The 19884-nt window shown below is 50.3% G+C and overlaps 1 protein-coding gene across 4 annotated transcripts in view; it reads left to right on the top strand.

Moving 5' to 3' along the window:
* The first annotated feature begins 12227 nt into the window (after positions 1-12227).
* MTMR3 (myotubularin related protein 3) overlaps positions 12228-19884 on the top strand; it is a 75535-nt gene continuing 67878 nt past the window's right edge. For 3 of the 4 annotated variants that reach the window (XM_058816449.1, XM_058816448.1, XM_058816446.1), the window contains exon 1: positions 12228-12360. The gene's annotated coding sequence lies outside the window, so the exon portion shown is untranslated. Of the gene's footprint in view, positions 12361-12972; positions 13017-19884 lie in introns of all 4 variants that reach the window. The other variant, XM_058816447.1, reaches the window with a different exon arrangement.

Genomic DNA, 19884 nt, shown 5'->3' with positions numbered 1-19884 from the left:
TTTGGTGCCTGTGTGTAGAATCTCACAGCACTCAGCCAGGCTGAGCCTACAAAAGCCTTCCCCACCCACTCCTGCCAATTCCCATGTGCTCACAAAACCACAGCTTCATCTTCAGCAGCATTTGTGGGCTCAGAAATGTTTCAATTAACGTTCTGAAATTAACTATAAGGCAAATATTGGAGTAACTCAAGAGAAAGAATGTTATGGGCACTGTTAAAAAAGTTCAGACTTAGAAAAAAGAAAGTTGCAGGATAAAAGAGCTTTTGAATTCTTTAGGGGGTTATGAGTTCTGCAAAATGGTAGCACCCCTAAAAAGTTATGTTTGTTTTAAGAAAGTCACACATCTCCTTAGATGCATGTTTAATTGCAGTCACATTGCCTGGGCTGGAAACCAATTAAAACAAGAGCAGTGTCTCTAACGCTGAACAACTCTGATTCAGGAGTGGGGTCATGGTTTAGACAGCAAGTGAAAAAATAACATTTTTCATTTCATAAATTTGTCACCTATGGATTTAGGCAAAAATTCTGTAATCTAACATTTTAGAGCTCAATTAAAATAATACAGCAGAGCAACAGCAACACCCACAGTTTAGAAAACAAAAAATAATTCCATCTTTTCAGAAGAGTTTAAAAACTAAAATGATGACAGAAGCAACTATTACTTTATGATGAACAATTTCTTTGGGGGAAAAAAAAAAAAGAAATCACCAAAACTTTTTAGCAGAATAAGGCAAGCTGGCTATTAGTTCAGTTTCATCATATATTTAATTTGGTCTAAAAAATTTTAAAGTCATTCTGAAGGCTGCACATAGAAATGTGTGTTTGTAACACAGAAAAACATGCCAAGTGTCTCATTTCAAGCCTGGAAGGCACCAAAGTCTCCAGTCCAAGTCAAAAACATCCTGGAAGAGACAGAAGCCTAGAGAAGCTAGAGAAGAGAATAAACCTGAGTATGGGATAACCTCAACAGGGAATGATTCCTGATCACTCTCAGAAACTTCTCCCCCCACAAAGAACTTTGGTGTAAACCACATACCCACGATTAATCTGTCATGCCCTGTGATTTCAGGTGCAGTGGAAGAGCCAAACACGATGAACCAGGGAAACTGATTTTCCCAGGGAAATTTATTTTCCCAGTGCCAGAAGTGTTCCCTGCCCTGCAATTCCCACTGATGAGCACATCCATGGAGACATCCAGGGTGATGTGACACTGCAGAGGATGAGGCAGCCAGCTCAGCACAGCTGGCACAGGGCATGCTGCAGCATGGATTCATGGAATCCATGGTTTATGTTGGAAGGGACCTTAAAGCTCATCCCATTCCACCCCTCACCACGGGCAGGGATTATCCCAGGCTGCTCCCAGCCCCAGTGTCCAGCCTGGCCTTGGGCACTGCCAGGGATCCAGGGGCAGCCACAGCTGCTCTGGGCACCCTGTGCCAGGGCCTGCCCACCCTGCCAGGGAACAATTCCCAATTCCCAATATCCCATCCATCCCTGCCCTCTGGCACTGGGAGCCATTCCCTGTGTCCATTCCCTGTGTCCATTCCCTGTGTCCAGCTGCTTGAGGCCCTTGTCCCAAGTCCTTCTCCAGCTGTTTTGGACCCCTTAGGCACTGGAAAGGGCTCTGGGGTCTCCCTGGAGTCTTCTCCTCTCCAGCTGAGCACCCCCAGCTCTATCACCTCGGCCCTACCCATGGCCAGACACCCCCGGTTAACCCAACACCGCCGGTTACCCCGGGCCCCTCCGCTCCCGCTGCCCCCGCGGCCCCGTCCCCGTCCCGGTCCCCGTCCTGTCGCACCGGGCCCTGCCCGGCCGCTGCCGCCCACCCCAGCCCAGCCCCGCCTCAGCTGCCCGAGCCCGGTACCGGCACTCGCGTCCCACCAGCCCCGCGACGCTTCCGTGGCCCAGCGCTGCTTCCGGCCCCGAGCGGAACTACCGGGCTGGGCTGGGCGGGGCCCGGGCCGGCTCCGCCCCGGCGGCGGCACCGGCCCTGCTCCGGCTCTGGCTGTGGGCGGCAGGGGCGGCACCGGGGCCGGGTGTGAATCAGGGGGCGGCACCGGGGCCGGGTGTGGATCGTGGGGCGGCTCCGGCTCTGGCTATGGATCGGGGGGAGGCACCGGGGCCGGGTGTGGATCGGGGGTGGGAGCCTGGCTCGGGCCGTGCTGCAGGGACCAACCGGGCGGATTCAGCCCCAAAGCCCCGCCCCCCCTCCGGACCGGCCGCAGCCCCGGGGCCGGGGCAGTCACAGTCCGTGGGTTGTCTTGGCAGGGGAAGGAGCCTGCAGCTCTTCTTCCTTTGAAGGAAACCAGCTGGTTCAATAAATCACCTTTTTGAAGGAGACGTTTTTAACTTAACTGCGCCGCTCCATCCAGTGTCACAGCGGGGCAGCGAAAGGGTTCTTCGGGGACAGGGACCTGTCACAGCCGGCGACACTCCCAGCCCGGACACTGCTTCCCTCGGCTGGGGCTTCTCCCTGCTCCTCGGGGATGTGTGTGTGCATTACAGTCGGACACCGCACGAAAAGGGCAATTATGTCCATTCATACGAGCACCGATAGTGAGAACCCTTTATATCAGTCACATTTACACCGCACCGAAACTCAGAGAACCGGGCAGCCACAGCTGCTCTGGGCACCCTGTGCCAGGGCCTGCCCACCCTCCAAGGGGACAATTCCTTCCCAAAATCCCATCCATCTCTGCCCTCTGGCAGTGGGACCTATTCCCTGTGTCCAGTTGCTTCCCAGCCTGCAGGGTCACACGGGCACATCCAGCCGCCACCAATCTCCGCTCCGAAGGGTCTCGGTTCTCCTCCTTGTCCACAGGGAACTCCCGCTAACCTTAGCCCGGAGTCCGGCTTTAGATGGCAAAGTGGCCTAAAATAGAAAGCACGCCATGCGCTGTGTCGTGTGCTACTTAGGGACGGGCTGGACCCAGTCCCGCTCTCGGTGCCCTCCGTGCCCGCACCCTCCGGACAAACCCAACGGGGCTCTCCTGCCCGCCGTGCGGCTGTGCTGGCACCGGGGTGCCCGTGACCCCGCGGGGGAGCCGCACGCCCCCGGGCCAGCAGCACAGCCGGGCTCTGCTCCCCTCGCACAGAGCTGGGTGTTAGGGATTCACACTGCAAATGTCACCCCGGGCTGTCTGGAACCTGCCGTCTCCCCCATTCTGTTGAATTAGTAATTTTTAAATGAAATATTCATTGTTTCTATTTCTCGAACATCAGTGCACCTGTCAGAGCTTGGCGCTGGAGTCCCAGCACCAACACGCTGTGCACAACAGCCTACCAGAACCAAACCCCAGTGATGATGTCGGCCCAAGGTTTGCTCCAATTCTTTTTCCTGGAGGAGAGCACTTGGCAACTGAAATATGATTCCCTTGCAAAGGCATCTGTTTATGTCCCCTCCTGTGCCAACCCTCCTCAGAGCAGTGTTGGTGAGATGCCAGGTGACTCAGTGGGCTCTGAATGTGTCATCGAGCTGTTTTGAGTCACTATTCCTCTTTTTGGGGTGTTTTTTGTAACCTTACCAACTGTGTATTCCCTACTTGATTTTCTAAAGCACCATGAGCTGTTGGAGCCCCTGCCCAAAACTGGGGATATTAACTCTACTTGCATAACCCAGTTAAATAATTATAAGCAGACACACTATTTGTATGGATTTATCTGGCAAAAAAACCCTGCATCTGTTCACCTGTGACAGCGTGCCAGAGACCTTCAAGATTTCATGACAGTAAAAGTTAAATCTGAAATCTTAATGGAAATCACAGCTTTCTGTGGGAAACTGCCGACCTGTCTTGCACAGATAAGGCAAAGCATTAAAGTCAGCTGGCTGCTGGTTCTGCTGAAATTCCATTTCTCAAGGATCAGTCCAGAGCCATCTGCAGGTACAGGGCAAGCAGGCTTCAGATCAGATGTGGAGGAGCAGAATTTCTCCACCAAAAATCTGTGGAAAATGAGCTTTTATTGAAAGGCTCCTTCCTGGGTGTGATCCATGGGCATGAGGAAGTTGCTCAGCACTGAAGGTGAGGGTGAGGATGATCAGATGTCACAGGATGAGTGCCCTGTTCTGGCAGTGCTGTGCCAGTGCTGTGACAGCTCCCCAGGATCCCCTCCTGGCTCCAGCTGTGTGGGGAGGCTGCTCCTGCTCAGAGGGTGACAAGACACAACAGCAGCTTTTTCATTTTGAGCCACACAAAAAGCACCAGGAGGAGAACAGGAAGGCTGGAGCAGCCCCAGGGATGTGCTGCTGGAGGTCAGTGTGTTTTCCTTGCTGGCTGTCATGGACACTGCAGTCCAGCTTCCCAAACAGCACCAAGGCTTCCACAGCTTCTGGCTTTGCTCAAATCCCACCTCAAAGTCCCAAATGACAGCATGGGGCTGGGGACAGGATCTGCTTTGTTCTCCTACTCACACAGGAGTCAGCCCATACCCAAACCAGGTGAGGCCCCTGTTGCCCCCCTGCTTCTCCAAGGGACACCAAAGAGGGTTTAATGCTGCTCACACACAGGTCAGAGGGGCCAGGGAACCCTGAAGGACTCTTGAAGATACTTAAAAAATAGAATAAAATGAAAGAGTAATAAAATGGCTGAGGAAAATGTCAGCATAATCAAAAAAAAGAGACCTGCAGTACTAAATTGCAAAGTTGTAGAAATTGGCCATTAAATGTTCAAAGCAGCTGAAATGCAATTACAGTAATAGGCATGAATCAGGATAACCCAGGGCTTTGCAATATTTCAATCCAGCTCTACTTTTTCCTTTTTTTCCTTTTATCTTAACGATATACACATTAACTTATCAAGGACTAATGGAAGTTACAAACCTTGGAATCACAGAATCACAGAATCATGCAGATTGGAAAAGCCCTCCAAGTCTGACCAATTATCCCATTGGCAGCTAGACCAGCCACTAAGTGCACACCCATGCATTTTCTGAACTCTCCCAGAGATGGGAACCCCACCACTGCCCTGGGCAGCTGTGCCAGGGCTTTAATGAAGAAATTATCCCAAAATCCAACCTGAACTTCCCCTGGCCCAGCCTGAGGCCGTTCCCTCTGCTCCTGTCCCTGTTCCCTGGAGCACAGCCTGACCCCCCCGGCTGTCCCCTCCTGTCAGGAGCTGTGCAGAGCCACAAGGGCCCCCTGAGCCTCCTTTGCTCCAGGCTGAGCCCCTGCCCAGCTCCCTCAGCCTCTCCTGGGGCTCCAGCCCCTTCCCAGCTCCGTTCCCTGCCCTGGACACGCTCCAGCCCCTCAATGACAATGACACCTTCCACAGCACATCCCTGACAGCCACAGAGCCAAAGGTGTCCGTGTTAAACTCTTGACCTGATGGATGCCACAGTAATTTATTAACTCTGTCTCCAATTTTCCATCAGGCTCCAATTAACCTCCTCTAAGTTTATTCTTAACCTAAAGGCTTATTGTAGGATAATTTTTATTTTGGTCACTAATGAAAGTCACCAGAGGTGACCCAAGATGTTTCTCCCTTGATGCCCTGGTGGCACTGCAGCACCAACAGGGACACTGGCTCCCATTGCTCCAGGAGGCTGCAGCCACAGCATCCACCTGGCCAAAGGAACCAAGAGCTGCTCAGCTTTGGAGTTTTAATGGAGCAAGTTCCTGTGGGTGGGAATTCCAGCAGGCACAGCCCTGAGCAGGTTACCAGGCTGTGTCTACAGGAAGGAATTATCACTGCAGATATCCAGATAAAATAATATAATCTTCTAATGATACTTCAAGCAGCTCCTCCGATCCAACAGCTTCTTGCCCTCTCTTTGCCTGCTGTTTCTCTAATTATCCAACCTCAGGAGGAAGGTGATTAAGTGCTTATTAAGGAAAATGGATATGGTTTATTATGAAAAGCATTTTTTTCAGGCAGCTTTGTTGTAACAACACAGCACGTGACACAGGTTAGAGTTGTGCCAGTTTGCTTTTCCAGAGAAAAGACAGGTTCAGCAGAAAATGCTTTCAACCTTTTACTTTTTATCTCATGAAGCAAACAATGTCATGGGATGGTTGGAGTGGGAAAGGATTTTAAGGTTCACCCTATTCCCACCCTCCTTTCACTATCCAAGGGTGTTCCAAGCCCCAATGTCCAGCCTGGCCTTGGGCACTGCCAGGGATCCAGGGGCAGCCACAGCTGCTCTGGGCACCCTGTGCCAGGGCCTGCCCATCCTGCCAGGGAACAATTCCCAATTCCCAATATCCCACCCAGCCCTGCCCTCTGGCACTGGGAGCCATTCCCTGTGTCCTGTCCCTCCATCCCTTGTCCCCAGTCCCTCTCCAGCTCTCCTGGAGCCCCTTCAGGCCCTGCAAGGGGCTCTGAGCTCTCCCTGGAGCCTTCTCCTCTCCAGCTAACCCAATCCTCCCAGCCTGGATCCATAGGAGAAAATGATGAGTGTAACATGAAGCCCTATTAATCTAATAATAATCTCATATGGATTATTAGTCTGTTAAAGAAAATAATATAAGCATCCATAAACCAAGATTTCTGGACATTCTGCCCACACTGAGCTCCTGGCACACCCTCAACACCAATGGCTTCACAGGTGGCATCCCTGCAGATCTAGGCTCAGGCAGCTGTGCTCCTACCTGGAAACATCAAAGCCATTTCCAGTGTTTGCCCAAAAATGTTGTCTCTATTCCGCTGAATTTGAAGTTCTGAGTCCCCCAAGTGCTCCTGTTTGAGTAGTCCTGTGATAATCATCTTGATGGGCAGCCAAGGCAGCGTCCTGGTGCTGCCTCCCTGCAGCCAAGCGTTGCTAATGGCACATCTTGATGTGAAATGGGGTTATTACAAGACAAAAAAAAATCCTAAAATGAGCCTCTTGCAAAATGTTCTGACCAAAATGATATGTATGTAATAAAAATCTCATTATTTTCAAATTATTCATCTCCTTTGCAAGGGAATGAGTCAGAGCATCTGTTTTGGGGCCCCATCAGGATGACTGGCAGTGCCTCTCTCCTGGCACGTTTGAATCAGGGGTGGCACTCACGCTGTGCTGACCCCAATGTCACCTGCTGCCACTTGGATTGAATGAACAATGGAACAGCACAGGTTGGGTGGGAGCAGGAAGAATGGAAACACCTACACATGGAGGAACACAGTGTAAATGCTGTGGTCAGGGTCAGCATTCTTCTCAGGCATTCATCAAAAACCCAGGAGAGTAAAATGAATGAAACTTTTAAATAGAATAAAAAATATGAAAACCCAAACAAAATAGGAGAGATGGGTTGGGGAGAGCTGGTTTTGGGTAACAAACTGACCAAGGGAGCCAGTTTGGAGCCCTGAGGAAGCAAAGTGCCCTGTGTTCTGTGGTCTGACTGCTCTTACTGAACCAGGACTCGGTGTGCTGTTTTTTTAAGACATATCTAACCCTGCCATCAGTTTTTCATCATAACAGAAACAGCCTGTAAATGCCAAGGTGGCTCTTGGGGCCACAGGAGGGAAATGGATGAAAGGGCCCTAGGTGGTAGCAGGGGCAAGGAAAGGAGCTGGCACACCTTTGGTTCTGCTGTTTCTCCTTGTTCCAGGTGGGGATGGTACCAGGGACCAGGGACACCTTTGGTTCTGCTGTTTCTCCCTGTTCCAGGTAGGGATGGTACCAGAGCAGGAAAGGACCTGGCACACCTTTGGTTTTGCTGTTTCTCCCTGTTCCAGGTAGGGATGGTACCAGAGCAGGAAAGGACCTGGCACACCTTTGGTTTTGCTGTTTCTCCCTGATCCAGGTGGGGATGGTACCAGGGGTGGTAAAGGACGAGGGACACCTTTGGTTCTGCTGTTTCTCCCTGTTCCAGGTGGGGATGGTACCAGGACTGCAGCCCCTGTGCAGGATGGGCAGAGCAGCCTCTGAAAGGGGATCTGAGGGACCAGGGTGGGGTGGCCCAGGACAGGATGCTCTCACCTCACCACCACCATGTGCAGATTTTGACACAGCCAATCACTCAGGTGACATTTGGCCTGCAACTGCAGCCCAAGGAATACCTTCCCACACCAGGCACCTCTTTCCTGTCCATAAGAAGCCAGCTGGTGACTCTGTGGCTGTGCCCCAAATGGTTAGAACAGTTTGGAAAGGACTCACTGGGCTTTTAGGGTCAGCTGTTGGTGGCAATGGCATCAGGGGACAGCAGCTCTGGGAAGGATGAGCCAGAGCCTCGGGACTTGAGCTGCTGGAAGCTCTGGTGTTCTCATGTTTCAGCCCAGACTTCTCATGGCCATCGGATACTTGTTTTCTCCTACAGGAACATCACCCTTGCTCTTAAGGGAGATGTGTTTACTGCTGTGTTTACTCCATAAGTTTCACAAAGAACAACTTTATCTTCTCCCAGCATTCAGGTTTTCTGGCTAAACAAATCATCTCAAGATCCTTGCATAAGTAAAAAAAATCAGGATTAGCCTATAATTACTTTCCAGTCACATTTTAAGTTTGTGTCCCCTGATTAAAAGTGACCAGAGCTGCATGCAGAATTCCAGAGCAGGTTGCAGCAGAGGCTTCTATAATGGCATTAACATTCCCTTCTCCTGGAAACACTGAAATGTGTGTGTGCTTTTTGTCAGATCTGCCTCAGATTGGGAGTTTGTCATCATCTCAGGATCAACAAATGCACCCAGATTTTCCCCTCCTTCTGTCATTTCCAACTGATGAGCTCCCAGCTTGCAGCAGAGATTCTTGTTAGCAATTCCCAAGGGCATGACCTTGTACTTTCCACTATTAAATTTCATCCCATTTCCAGTGTGCCAGCACTCCATGTTATCCAGCAGCACAGCTATTCCTGCTGCACAGCCAGTGCCTCCCAGCTTTGTGCCATCAGCAAATGCCATCAGCTCCCTCCTACCTTTTGTTCCAAGGCCCGTCTGAAAAATATTGTGCAAGAGCAAAAGCACACACTGCTGTGGCCAGGCTGTGGTCCTGGGACCCAGGGAGGTGAGGCTACTTGGGAATCCAGGCACTTTCTGCCCATTCTTCCCTTTGGAATCTCACTAATTCCCTTTGGCTGCTGTGCAAAAATTTGGCAAATTTCCCTGTGGCTGCTGGTGCATCCACAGCTGGTGCACATTTGAGGTGACTTCCCTACCTTTTCCACCTAGTTATCTTTTTTATGGACTTGCTTTCCACTAATTTACTGAATAGGTTAATGCATCTGTTATATATCCATGTCTAGGAAACAATTATCAAGGGTATAATCTTAGTTAATCTTAGTTAAAAGCAATCAATCTTTATGTATGTGTAAAGATCATATTTTTATTTTACATTTTTGAACTTAATTGCCTGTCCCCAACTTTTTCCTTTTTATTTTATATTTTAAGCTTGTAATGCTCTTGAGGTCACACTAACAGGTGTCTGAGTGGCTGGATTGCTTTACTTCCTCCAGCTTAAAACCAGCCAGTGCTTCAGGAGTTCCTCCACAATTCATTACCACCCTCCACCCCCCAAATTAAAACCCCTGTACTGGCTGAGTGAGGATTCACTCCAGGTCCTTCAGGATTCTGGGTTTGGGAACACCTCGTTCCCTGAGCTGTGTGTCAGGTTCTCACAGGCCTTGCTCTCCCTTTGGGCCCAGTAATTTCCATTTCCATAAAATAATTCTTATCCTTTGCTCTGATCATCATGGAAAATAGAAGTAAAAGTCATCTAACACTGAGCCATGTATTAAAAAATAGACTGGAACACAAGATACAGAGAGGTTTGGGACACAAGACATGGAATGACTCTGTGCACTGTATGTGACCAGATTGGTAAAGACAAAATGTACAAATACAACAAGCAGCTGGAAGTGCCAGCTTTTCCTGTCACAGGGATGGCACTGCAGGATTTCCCCCTCTGTAAGGACCAGAAGGAGCACCCAGCAGGTTCTGCTGCACAGGAGCCCCAGGTCTCCAGGATCCAGCTTCCCAAAGTAGGTCACATTTGATCTCCCTCCAGGCACACTGCAAAAGGCAACATTTTACAGGGACTTCTCAAAATTCATATTTTGCTTGCTGATGCTGTCAACACACATCCTTTTCAGCTACAGCTCTACTGGCTCTACATATTTTCATTCCTTTCGGGTGCAAACAGGCCAGGAATCCTGTTTTTCCCTTCAGTTACCTGTATTTCTTCCAAAGTTCCTCTGAAAGTACATATTGACATTCAGATCACATTTGCATTCAGATGATGGCTCGTTGTTGGAAAAAAAATCCCTTCAGAGGGGCTGATTAACTCCCTTTCAAATGTTTGCTGTCCCTGAGCAAGGAAGCCAAACCAGAGCACAGCTCACAGCGTGGCTCACATCTGAGTGTGAAGACACAGGCTTGTGCATTTTGCATTGCTCCCTCTGAACACTTGTGCTCCTTCCAGCTTAGACATGACCTAATGACAGACTGAGGTCCATCTGTTACAATGACTAGCCTTGGACTCAGAGGGAGAGTCCTGGGGATAATTTAGGAGTGCATTTTATAGCTACTTGCAAGCTTTTCATTTCAGATCAAGGCAAACACGAGGAGCAGGTGGAAATCTCCCGCAAAAGTACAACCTGACCTACATATGGTATTGTAAATTAAAGATATGTATAAAAATAAAACATTAACCATCCATCACAGTTGCAACAAAGCCCAGATATAAATCTTGCTGCTGGAAAGGAGCTCCATTGCACAAGGCTTAGCTAGAGCTTCATTTTGGAACCAGCAGCATTACTGCCACCTCCAACACTGCTGCCACTCTCCAGCTTTCCTGTGTTTTCTGTAGCTCAATGCTCACAGGCCTTTTGCTTTATCTCAGTCTCTCAGTTTCCATGTGGTTTTTGGCAGTCCAGCCTGGTGCTGGCTCCCAGCTCCCTGTTACCTCATGCTTTAGGAGCCATGGGCTGTGCAGGGTGGCTTGGACAGTGCATGGCCTGGTGGCGTGGGGCCACACATGTTCCCACAGCTGAGCTGAATGTCACCAAAGCAGCGCTGCAAACATCGGTCAGGAGAGCTTGCACACCAGAATGGCTTCTGGAGATCACAGAATACTCTGAGTTCAAAGGGACCCACGAGGATCATCAAGCCCAAGCCTTAAATGAATGGTCCTTACAAGGATTGAACGGCACCGCCCTGACTGACTGAGCTAATCCCAGGTAATGTCTGTTCAGTGGAACAGGCTGTTTCTCCAGGGATTTTTGAGGATCCTGAGGAGGATGGATGGCAGTGAGGTGTGGGGGCACACACCTCAGCACACACTTCCACTGTTACCTGAATAATACGAGATGGCTGCCAAACCTCTGCTGAGACCCTGCATGTTCCACAGCCTCGCTCAGCCAGTGCCAGGCTTATGGACCTCACAGGGGGATAATGGGCAAGTTGGCTTCACGGAATCACAGAACCACAGAATAGCTGGGACCTCTGGAGATCATCCAGTCCAACCTGCTGGAGATGGTTACCTTGAGCAGGTGAAACAGGAATACGTCCAGGGTTTGGATTATTCCAGAGAGGGGGTCTCCATGCCCTCCCTGGGCAGCTGGTCCACTGCTCTGCTCAACGGATAGCTCTTCCTCATGCTGAGGTAGAATTTCTTGTGGTTTAGTTTATGGCCATTGCTCCTCGTTCTGTCTCTGGGCACCACTGAAAACAATCTGGTACTATCCTCTGACACCCCTCGGAGATATTGGCACGGATTGATGAGATCCCCTCTGAGTTTTCCCTTCTCCAGACTAGCCAGGCCCGGCTCCGGCAGTGGCTGCTCCTCAGGGAGATGCTCAGTGCCTTACTCATCCCTGCCGGCCCTGCCTCCCATGCTCGGAGGGGCCGAGGGATGGCAGCCGCCTCCCGAGGGCACGGCCAGCTCCGAGGCCAGCGGGGCCGCCACGTTATGGATCAGAAAAACTTTTCACCGTGCGGGCGGTCAGACCTCGGAAGGGGCAGCCCAGGGAGGTGGAGGGTGGTGGAGTCACCCTCTCTCGGAGCCTTCGAGAGGCGTCTGCATCTGCCGCTGGGTGATGTGGGGTGGTGGTTTAGGGGTTACGGTGCTGGGCTGACGGTTGGAAGAGACGAAGTTAAACCAGTAGACGAAGTTAAACCAGTAGATGCTCTCAAACCAGTAGATGATCTCCCAACCCTGGTGGCGCCGCTATTCCATTCCGTGATTCCCTGATCGATTCCGTGACCCCGCGGTCCCCTCAGCGCGGGCCTCCCCCCCCACCCCGTTCCTCCCCTCCCCTCCCCTCAGGGCGGAGGGCGGGAACGTCGCGCGCCGGTCCCGCCCCGCGGGGGGAGGAGGGAGGAGGCCTCGCGGCCGCCATGTTGTTGTGTCCGTGAGGCGGCGACGGCGGCCCCGAGCCCGCAGCGACCCCGGCCCCGGCAGGACGCCGCGCCCCGGCACGGGCGGGGGCTCCGCGCCATGCCCTGCCCAGCGGTAAGGACCCGCCGGGGTGCCCCTTGTCCTGCAGCGGGGAGGGCCGGCCCGCCGCGCCAGGGCCTGGCGGAGCGCGGCCGCGCTGTCACTGAGGGCCGCACACGCCCCCTCGGCTGCGGGTGAGGGGCGGCGGCGGGGCCGGCACGGCGCCCTCGGCCCCGCTCCGCTCCGCTCCGCTCGGCACGGCCGGCAGGAGGAGGAGAAGGCGGCCCGGCTCCGCGGCCGCGGTGCGGCGGCCTCTGTCCCCGGGCGAGCGGCGATGCCGGGCGGCCCCGGGCCGGGCCCTGCGTGCCGGGTTCGGGCGGCCGGGGCAGGGTGAGCTCCCCGGGGCACAGCGGCTCCTGCTGCCCGAGGCCTCCGGGCCTCGCCCGGCGCTGCCGCCCCCCGCCCGGCCCGTTGGGGTGGCCGAGCCCGGCCGGGGATCGCCCCATGCCGCTGGCAGCCGCCGGCCCCTGCTCCGGCCGCTGGGGCTGTGGTGTCAGCAGTGTTCAGCTGCCCTTGTGCGTGCGGCCGAAATTGCTGTTCCTTTTCTAAGTGGGACTTGTTAGGACTTTTTGTTTATATGGTTTTTGGGGCTTTAATTACGCCTCTTCCCCGTGTTCCTTTTAACAGTCCTGTTCTTTCGCTGGGATGTGAGCAGATGTTGCCCTTCCCCGGTAAGTGCTTTGCCCCCCAACGTGGAGTTGAAGTTCGTGCATTGAAGTTGTTCCTGCTCTTGCTCTTTTAGAGAATGTTTTCTTGATCAGCAGATGGGACCTGGTGTTTCTTCACAACTTTATACAGGAAACTGATTTCTTTCCTTTCTGTGCACACTTCCCTTGCTGTGGGAAGGTTGGGTGTGAGCTTGTAACTCTTGCAGGCTTCAGGTCTTGTAGGCACTTTTCTTTGTGCTTCACCTGTTTGTTTTCTTGTGTGATGTAGCCATGTGCAATAAAGCTTTCTTTTAGAAGAAAAGAACTTGCCTAGTGAATCATGTCAGGTAGTGCTGAGTGGAAGCACAGCTTGGCTTTCTGGTGAATATAAAAGCATATTTATATTATTTATACTATAAAGGTGAGTCTGCTGGGAAGGGTTGGCAGCGTGACGGAAGGAGCTGTGACAGGTTTGTTGTAGTACCTGTCATGCTCTGAGCTTCAGATAAAGAGCTGAGATGCCTTTTGTCTGCTGCTAAAGCATGTGGTATTAGGAAATGAACTTTTTTGGTGGAGATGAAGGAGGTTTTATGAAGGAGTGCTTGTAAACTGGAGGGGGGGAGGCTGACATCTGATACCTGCTTTGCTTCAGCTGTTACTGATTACAGTGGGCTTGAGAGATAGAAGTGGTGCTTTCTTTCCTAGCACAGGAAATACTGGGCTGGAAGTGTTGAAACTTTGTGCAGATAAGTGAAGGCGGGGCATGAGGTTCTGAAGTGTTTCAGTGACAAGGTTCTGTGCCTGCTTTGGAGCCTGAGGAAGGGCAGAGGTGCCCCAGCAGTGATCTGTCTCTGCACTGAAAGGTGCTCTTGTCCCACTTCAGGTTGTAGGAATGATAAATGGAGAGCCAGGCTGAATTCTCTCACTGGCAGTGCTGTAGGTGCCTGTCTGGGTACTGTTAGTGTCTAATGCATCAACTGGCTGCACTAGCAGTTATTAAAATATCAATGTTAACCTGCTCAAGGAACAAGCCATGCAACCCACAAATGACACCACAAAAGTGGAATAGGTCAGCTTGATAAGCTCTCATTTCATTTTATTTATTTATTTCCCATGAAAATGGCCATCTGCAGCTGGAGGAGAAAGAAATGGAGCCTGCCCAGGCTTCTGAAATAGAGGATACAATATTTTATCTCAGCTCTCATTCCACCTACATGCAAGCCAGGATGATGGAGAGCAGTGTGTTGTCAGCTTGCAGGAGTAGGAGGAACGTGGCTGTGCAGTGCTTTGCTGGCAAGTAACCTGGAAAAAAGGAGTAACTTGGGAGAAGGGGATCTTTGGGCTGCTGGAGGAGCCTGGCAGGGCTGCTGGGACAGGGAGCAGGAATTGTCTCTGTGGAGGAGCTGGCTCCAGCATGGAGCCTGAGATTGCTCACCTGCACAGCTCAAAGGGCTGTGAGGGCCCTTCCTGCTGGGAATTGTGATGGATACAACAGGATTGGGCTCTTCAGTCGGTGTGGATGGATGGTGTCTGCAGAGCACGTGATCCAAACAGCCAGATTAGTGCTTATCAAATCCTGTGAAGCAGAATGAAACCCCAGATACTTGAACATGCCTGTGTTTCATAGTAGCTCTCACTGGCTGAATCAAAGTCATGTCATGTTTCTCTCAAAATAACCTGTTAGATGCTGAATTGGCTCAGAAATAACTGCAAGTGTTCTGCATTTGTCTCCACCTGAGTAGCTGGTGCTGTAAAGGTCTGCCTGTGAGGTCCCGTGTGGGTTTTAAACTCTGAGAAATGAGCTTCATGTCTTGGAACTACAGCCCTTTCCAGATATTGGTGCTGTAACTTCCCAGTGCTGTCAGGAAAACTTCAGGGATATCCTTAGGGCTCATTTGTGCTGTAATTCCTGTGAAAAACTGGATTGTTTAAAGGCAAGTATTTCTTTCTTCATGGTGCTTCAAAACTTCAGGGTGGCTGAGTGGTTTGTGTGAAAGACCTTAGAGTGAATTTAGTGACAGAGTGAGACCTAAAAGTGGAGCCAGTGGCAATGGAGGAATTGGAAACAAAATTGACATTTTACTGGGGCTGTTTACTGTGCCCAGCAAAGAGCTGGAGCCCTCAGCTCCTGCTGCTTCCAGCCTCTCCCTTGGATGCCTTAGCCCTAGACATTGCTGGGTGCATTGCAAACGTGTCAGCTGCTTGTGGGATGGGCAGAGGTCACAAACCACAGCCTCCTTTGGTGTCAGCTGGCCTTATTTGGAGGGCAGCTTTAGCAAAACAGCCCCAACTTTGGCCCTTTGCTTTGAGCACGTGAGAAGCACTGACAGAATGGACTTGATCCCTCAGAAGGGTAAATGGAGCATGAGTGTCCCCAGCCTGTTCCCCTCACCTGCTTCTGTCGTGGTGTCAGGCAGGTGACCCCCAGCTGGCTGTAGGTTTTCAGGGGCAATGTGGCATCCCTTAAGGAAGGCCTCGAGTTCCCCCTCAAGGGAGGAACCAGCCTGTAGTAGCAGGGAAGAAATGCAGCACGATCTTGTTGCAAGCAGTGGTATCTCTGATGTTCAGTGTGCTACAGGGTGTCAGGTTGTGCTGCTCTGAGCCTCAGGTGCTCTGCTCTCCCTCAGGAAGTGCCAGTGTGCACCTGCAAGTGAGGCTTGGGCCTGCACAGCCATGCAGAGTGAGCTGGGGAGGGAGGGAGGGCAAACAGGCGACTTTCTGGAATGTTGGTTGAAATGGCAAAGCTGTTTCTGGAGCTGTGATGTCCAGCAGGAAGCACTGTTTGTGAAGGCTTCACCTAAAACACAGTTGCTGATGCCTGGCTGTGGTTTGTCTTCTGAAACTGCTCAGACTTGGACTCTTCAGGTGAATCTGGAAAGCAGCAGTTGTTGTGGCATATGGTGTGGCTGCAGGTTAAGCTGGTGACTGGATGTGTGCTCTGTAGGGCTTCTGGGGCAGCTGGATCCTTCAGAGGTGCTGTTCCTCCTCTTTTTATTAATGCTGAAATAACTACAACAAGATAACCATGGTAAGATCCATCTGGAAGTTTTTTTGGAATTTGTGTGTGTATATGCATGAGTGAGGCAGCTAATGGCATTGTAATAGCTGTCATGGTGGTGGTAGAATTTTTCCAAACTCTGGTAAGGAAGGGGGGAAACCCCAGGCTCTACAAAAACTTCCTAAATAGGGTGTTCTTGGCCTTGCTTGGGGAGCTGGATTTCAGAAGACTTGAGCTGGTTGTTCCTTGTTCAGTGATATTGTAACTAAACTTATCCAAGCTGCTGTATTGAATTATTGCCATTTCTGAAAAATTATTACCTTGAGCAAGACTGCAGTGGAAGTAGATTTTGGAGCAGTAAATCCATTATTTTTCCTCTTGATTAGGAATGCAGTGAGGAGCTGTAAAGCAGCATTGGTGGGCTGCCTTGGGAGCAGGCAGTTGTACATAACCACTGATGCCAGTAATGAAATGTGTCCTCAGTAACACAAGCAGATAGATCCTTAGCAGGATCAACTCCCTTTTGAAAGAGAAATTGAACCAAAATACTGAATGGTAAATACTTCAGAATGCAGTGTGTTAGGTGAAGGAGGGCAGAACATCAAAGGAACTGAGGCTTGGAGGAGCCCTGGGAGATGACAAGCAAAGCAAGTTGTTCTTTGCCTTGCTCAGCACATCTGGCTGTTTGCTGTGTTCGTTGTGCTGGGCTGACAAACCACGGTGGAAATGGGGCTGGGCTTGCTGCAGAGAGCTTCATCCCAGGGCTGATGGGGCTGCTGCAGTCCCTGACGCCCGTGGCATTGATTGTTCACCCCCTGATTCTGCAGCATGCAGGGGATCAGCTTCAGAGTTGATTCTGGATCTGGTGAAGCTTTAGGACTTGTGCTAGATGAGCTTAGCTGGGACAGTTACCCTGTCACCTGTGGGATCAGCTTGAAGCTGGAATGAAATCAGAAGCTTGGTGTTGGTTCCTGGCCATGGGGAAGAGCTGGGCTTCCCAAAGGGCAGCCAGAGCAGAGCAGCCCCTGCCTGGGGTGAGTTCTTCAGATGGAGAGCCATAGCAGGGGATGTTCACAGCTTTGAACTTCTGGGGCTGGACAGCAGGGAAGGCTGCCATGAGGCTCAGAGCTTCCAGAACATGGTCTGGAAGGCAGTGAATATCCATGTGGGAAAGACTTGTGTTCTGTTACTTTGATATTTAACTATCTTTTTCCATCCTGTGTGTGTTGATCTCAAGCTGTGTGTTCTGTGCTCCCCTCCTTTCCATTTTATTCCAAAAACTCCTGCATCGTGCAGAGTGACCTCGTCTTGGGTTAATCTCAGAACTGAAGTTATTCTTTGCTGGGCCTGTCTCTAGCAGATATACCAGATTTAACCTCTCAGGTCCTGCTTGGTTCAGCCCTTACTGAGATAAGAATTGAAAAAGACTTTTCCCACTCTAATTTCTGCTGCCACTTTTCAAGTGGACATCCTTGTCCTAGTAACTTTGCTTCCTGGATGTGTTTCTCCCTTCACACCAGCCCATGGCTAAGACTTCTACCAAAGGCTCTTGTACCCTATTTAAGAAAGATTTTCATCAGGGAAGACCAGTGAAAATAGTATAAATCGTTCTCTAACTGAGATTTCTGAAAGCAAAGTAGCATGAAATAAATCACTTGGGTGCCTGTCTGTATGATGAAGTCTTTTGTATATACAAGTCTAATAGTCTCTAAGTGTTTTGGATTGTTCTGGTACTCTGAGGTTCAGTTTCTGGAACATGGAATCAGTATGGGGGGCAGTAATACACTTCAGGTTGAATTTGTGGAGGAAGGCTGCTGCATTGCCATAATTAAGTCTTTGTAGTTTTTCTTTCGAATACCAGAGATTTGTGCACTGCTATAGACATTATTTATAGAAACACTGGTGGAACAGTTTTGTGTTGCCCTTTTGTGGGCCTCATTTGCTTCTCCAAGTTTGGGACTGCAAACCAGGGCTGTAATCAAAGCATTAATTCTGTGGTGTTACCTGAACGGACAAATAAAAATAGTTCCTTTTCCCCTGTACTTTTAAAGGAAGGTTTTGACTTCTCTATCAGCCAGGAAAGGGCAGACTCCTGACAAAATGAGATTTGTTTTCTCCAATGCTGCTTTTTCTGCTGGTGGAAGTGCCTGGGGGGAGCTGCTGCCAGGCACCTGAGGGAGGAGAGGGCAGAAATCCTGTCTGGGTAGGTTGACATGGAGTCTGTGATGCACTTGGTTGGCTTCCTGAGTGTCCTTGGAGAGCAGACAAAGGCAGGACTGGCTGCAGGGCATCTCCCCAGCTCACCTGGGAGCCTCTCACACAGGGCTCTTGTGCATCATGAGACTCCCAGGCCCTGTGAGTCTGACTCCTCAGCTCCTCTGAGCTTTGACTGTTCTGGGCACGGAGGATTCTTATTTTTGGGGGTTTCTGTACAGCTGGTGGCAGGATTTCAGAGAACAGATGGAAAATCAGATTTTCCCTTGAGTATCTTCCCTGTCATGTAGAGTTTAGCACTGTCTGGGTCAAGGCTAGACTACCAGAATACTGATTTTTGGTTTTTCAGTTGCTAGGAGTAGTAGTTGAAGAGTTGTGTGAAACTGAAGGGTGGATTAAAGAGACTGTAACAACAGGAGTGAGGACACAGAGATTAAGAACAATTTATTTAAACTGTACTGGTGGAACTGTGGCTGTGGAGTGTTAATACCTTCCACATCCTGCACAAGATGCTGCCTGAGTAAAGTGACCTCAGGTGCTTTTGGAGTGAGGCCTCAGTGTTGTAGAGGAGATGTCAGAAGGATCCAGTCCAGCAGCAGATCCACCATTTAGCTCTGTCCTGTCACTCTCATGATATATCTATCAAAATGAGTCAATTTTGAGTCCAGCTACGTCCCTTCAGAATGAGTTTAAGTCCGAGGCTGCTCATGGAAGTGGCTGCCATTAGGTCAGGAATTGGTGGAAAGTTCCCTTGGTATTTCTAGGCCTGGAGTTGGTAGAAAGCATTTCCCTGGGATGTCCTATGCCATAGTTGGGAGGGACAGCAGCCTGGCTGTCCCTGTTGTCCCTGGCAGTGGATGGGGACAGGAGGAAGCTGTGGCTGTCTGACCTCATCTCTCAGAGCCATAATTGAGCTCAGTGTGTACCTGGGAGAGCTTTGCTGTTGCAGTGCTATCTGCAGGTGTGTGATTGCTGCCATGGAGACTTCAGGCACGCAGAGATGAGCTGCTGGAAGCTTGTGCTGGTTGATGCATCCTGGTTGGGCTGGAGACCTTTGCTTGGAGACCTCTCCAGACCCAGTGCTGGGTGTGCTGCAGCTGGAATCTGGAGTTTTACCTGCATCCAGCCTTTGGTGTCTTCTCCAACTAAAATCACTGTTTTCAAAGCTGATTTCTGCTGTTCTGTGGGTCTCTGAGTTCAGGCTTCTCAAATACTTCTCTGTCTCCTGACAAAGAACAGATGAGCCAAAATTAGAGACAGTGAGAAGAAAACTCACCTGCCGTATCACAGAGCAGCTTGGCTTGAAATTTATTGTGAAGACATTTCTCTGAACTCTCTGCAGCCAGCTTGCTGTGCTCTGACAGAGTAGAAACATCTCTCTTTTAAGTGTTTTGACCTGATAGCTTTGATTTTTTTATTGTTATATTTGAATTTTCTTTTTTTCCTTTTTATTCACTTCTGAGAACAAATACTTAGTGTAGCATAGGCATGGTTGAACTTTTGATCCGAGAAACCTGACTAAAATGTCTAAGCAGATTGCATTTCTAGATTATTTTGATTATTTTCCTTTAATAAATGGAAGCTTGAAAGCAAGTGAAGTGTACTTAATGTAAACTTGCAAATTTACTGCCATTGCCTGCAGAACTTTTCTTTCCATCTAAACACTGTGCATGGTTTTTT

The sequence above is a fragment of the Ammospiza caudacuta genome, chromosome 18, assembly GCF_027887145.1.
Source record: "Ammospiza caudacuta isolate bAmmCau1 chromosome 18, bAmmCau1.pri, whole genome shotgun sequence".
Classification (NCBI taxonomy): Eukaryota; Metazoa; Chordata; class Aves; order Passeriformes; family Passerellidae; genus Ammospiza; species Ammospiza caudacuta.
The sequence above is the reverse complement of the archived record's forward strand: the minus strand, read 5'-3'. Positions and strand labels throughout refer to the sequence as shown.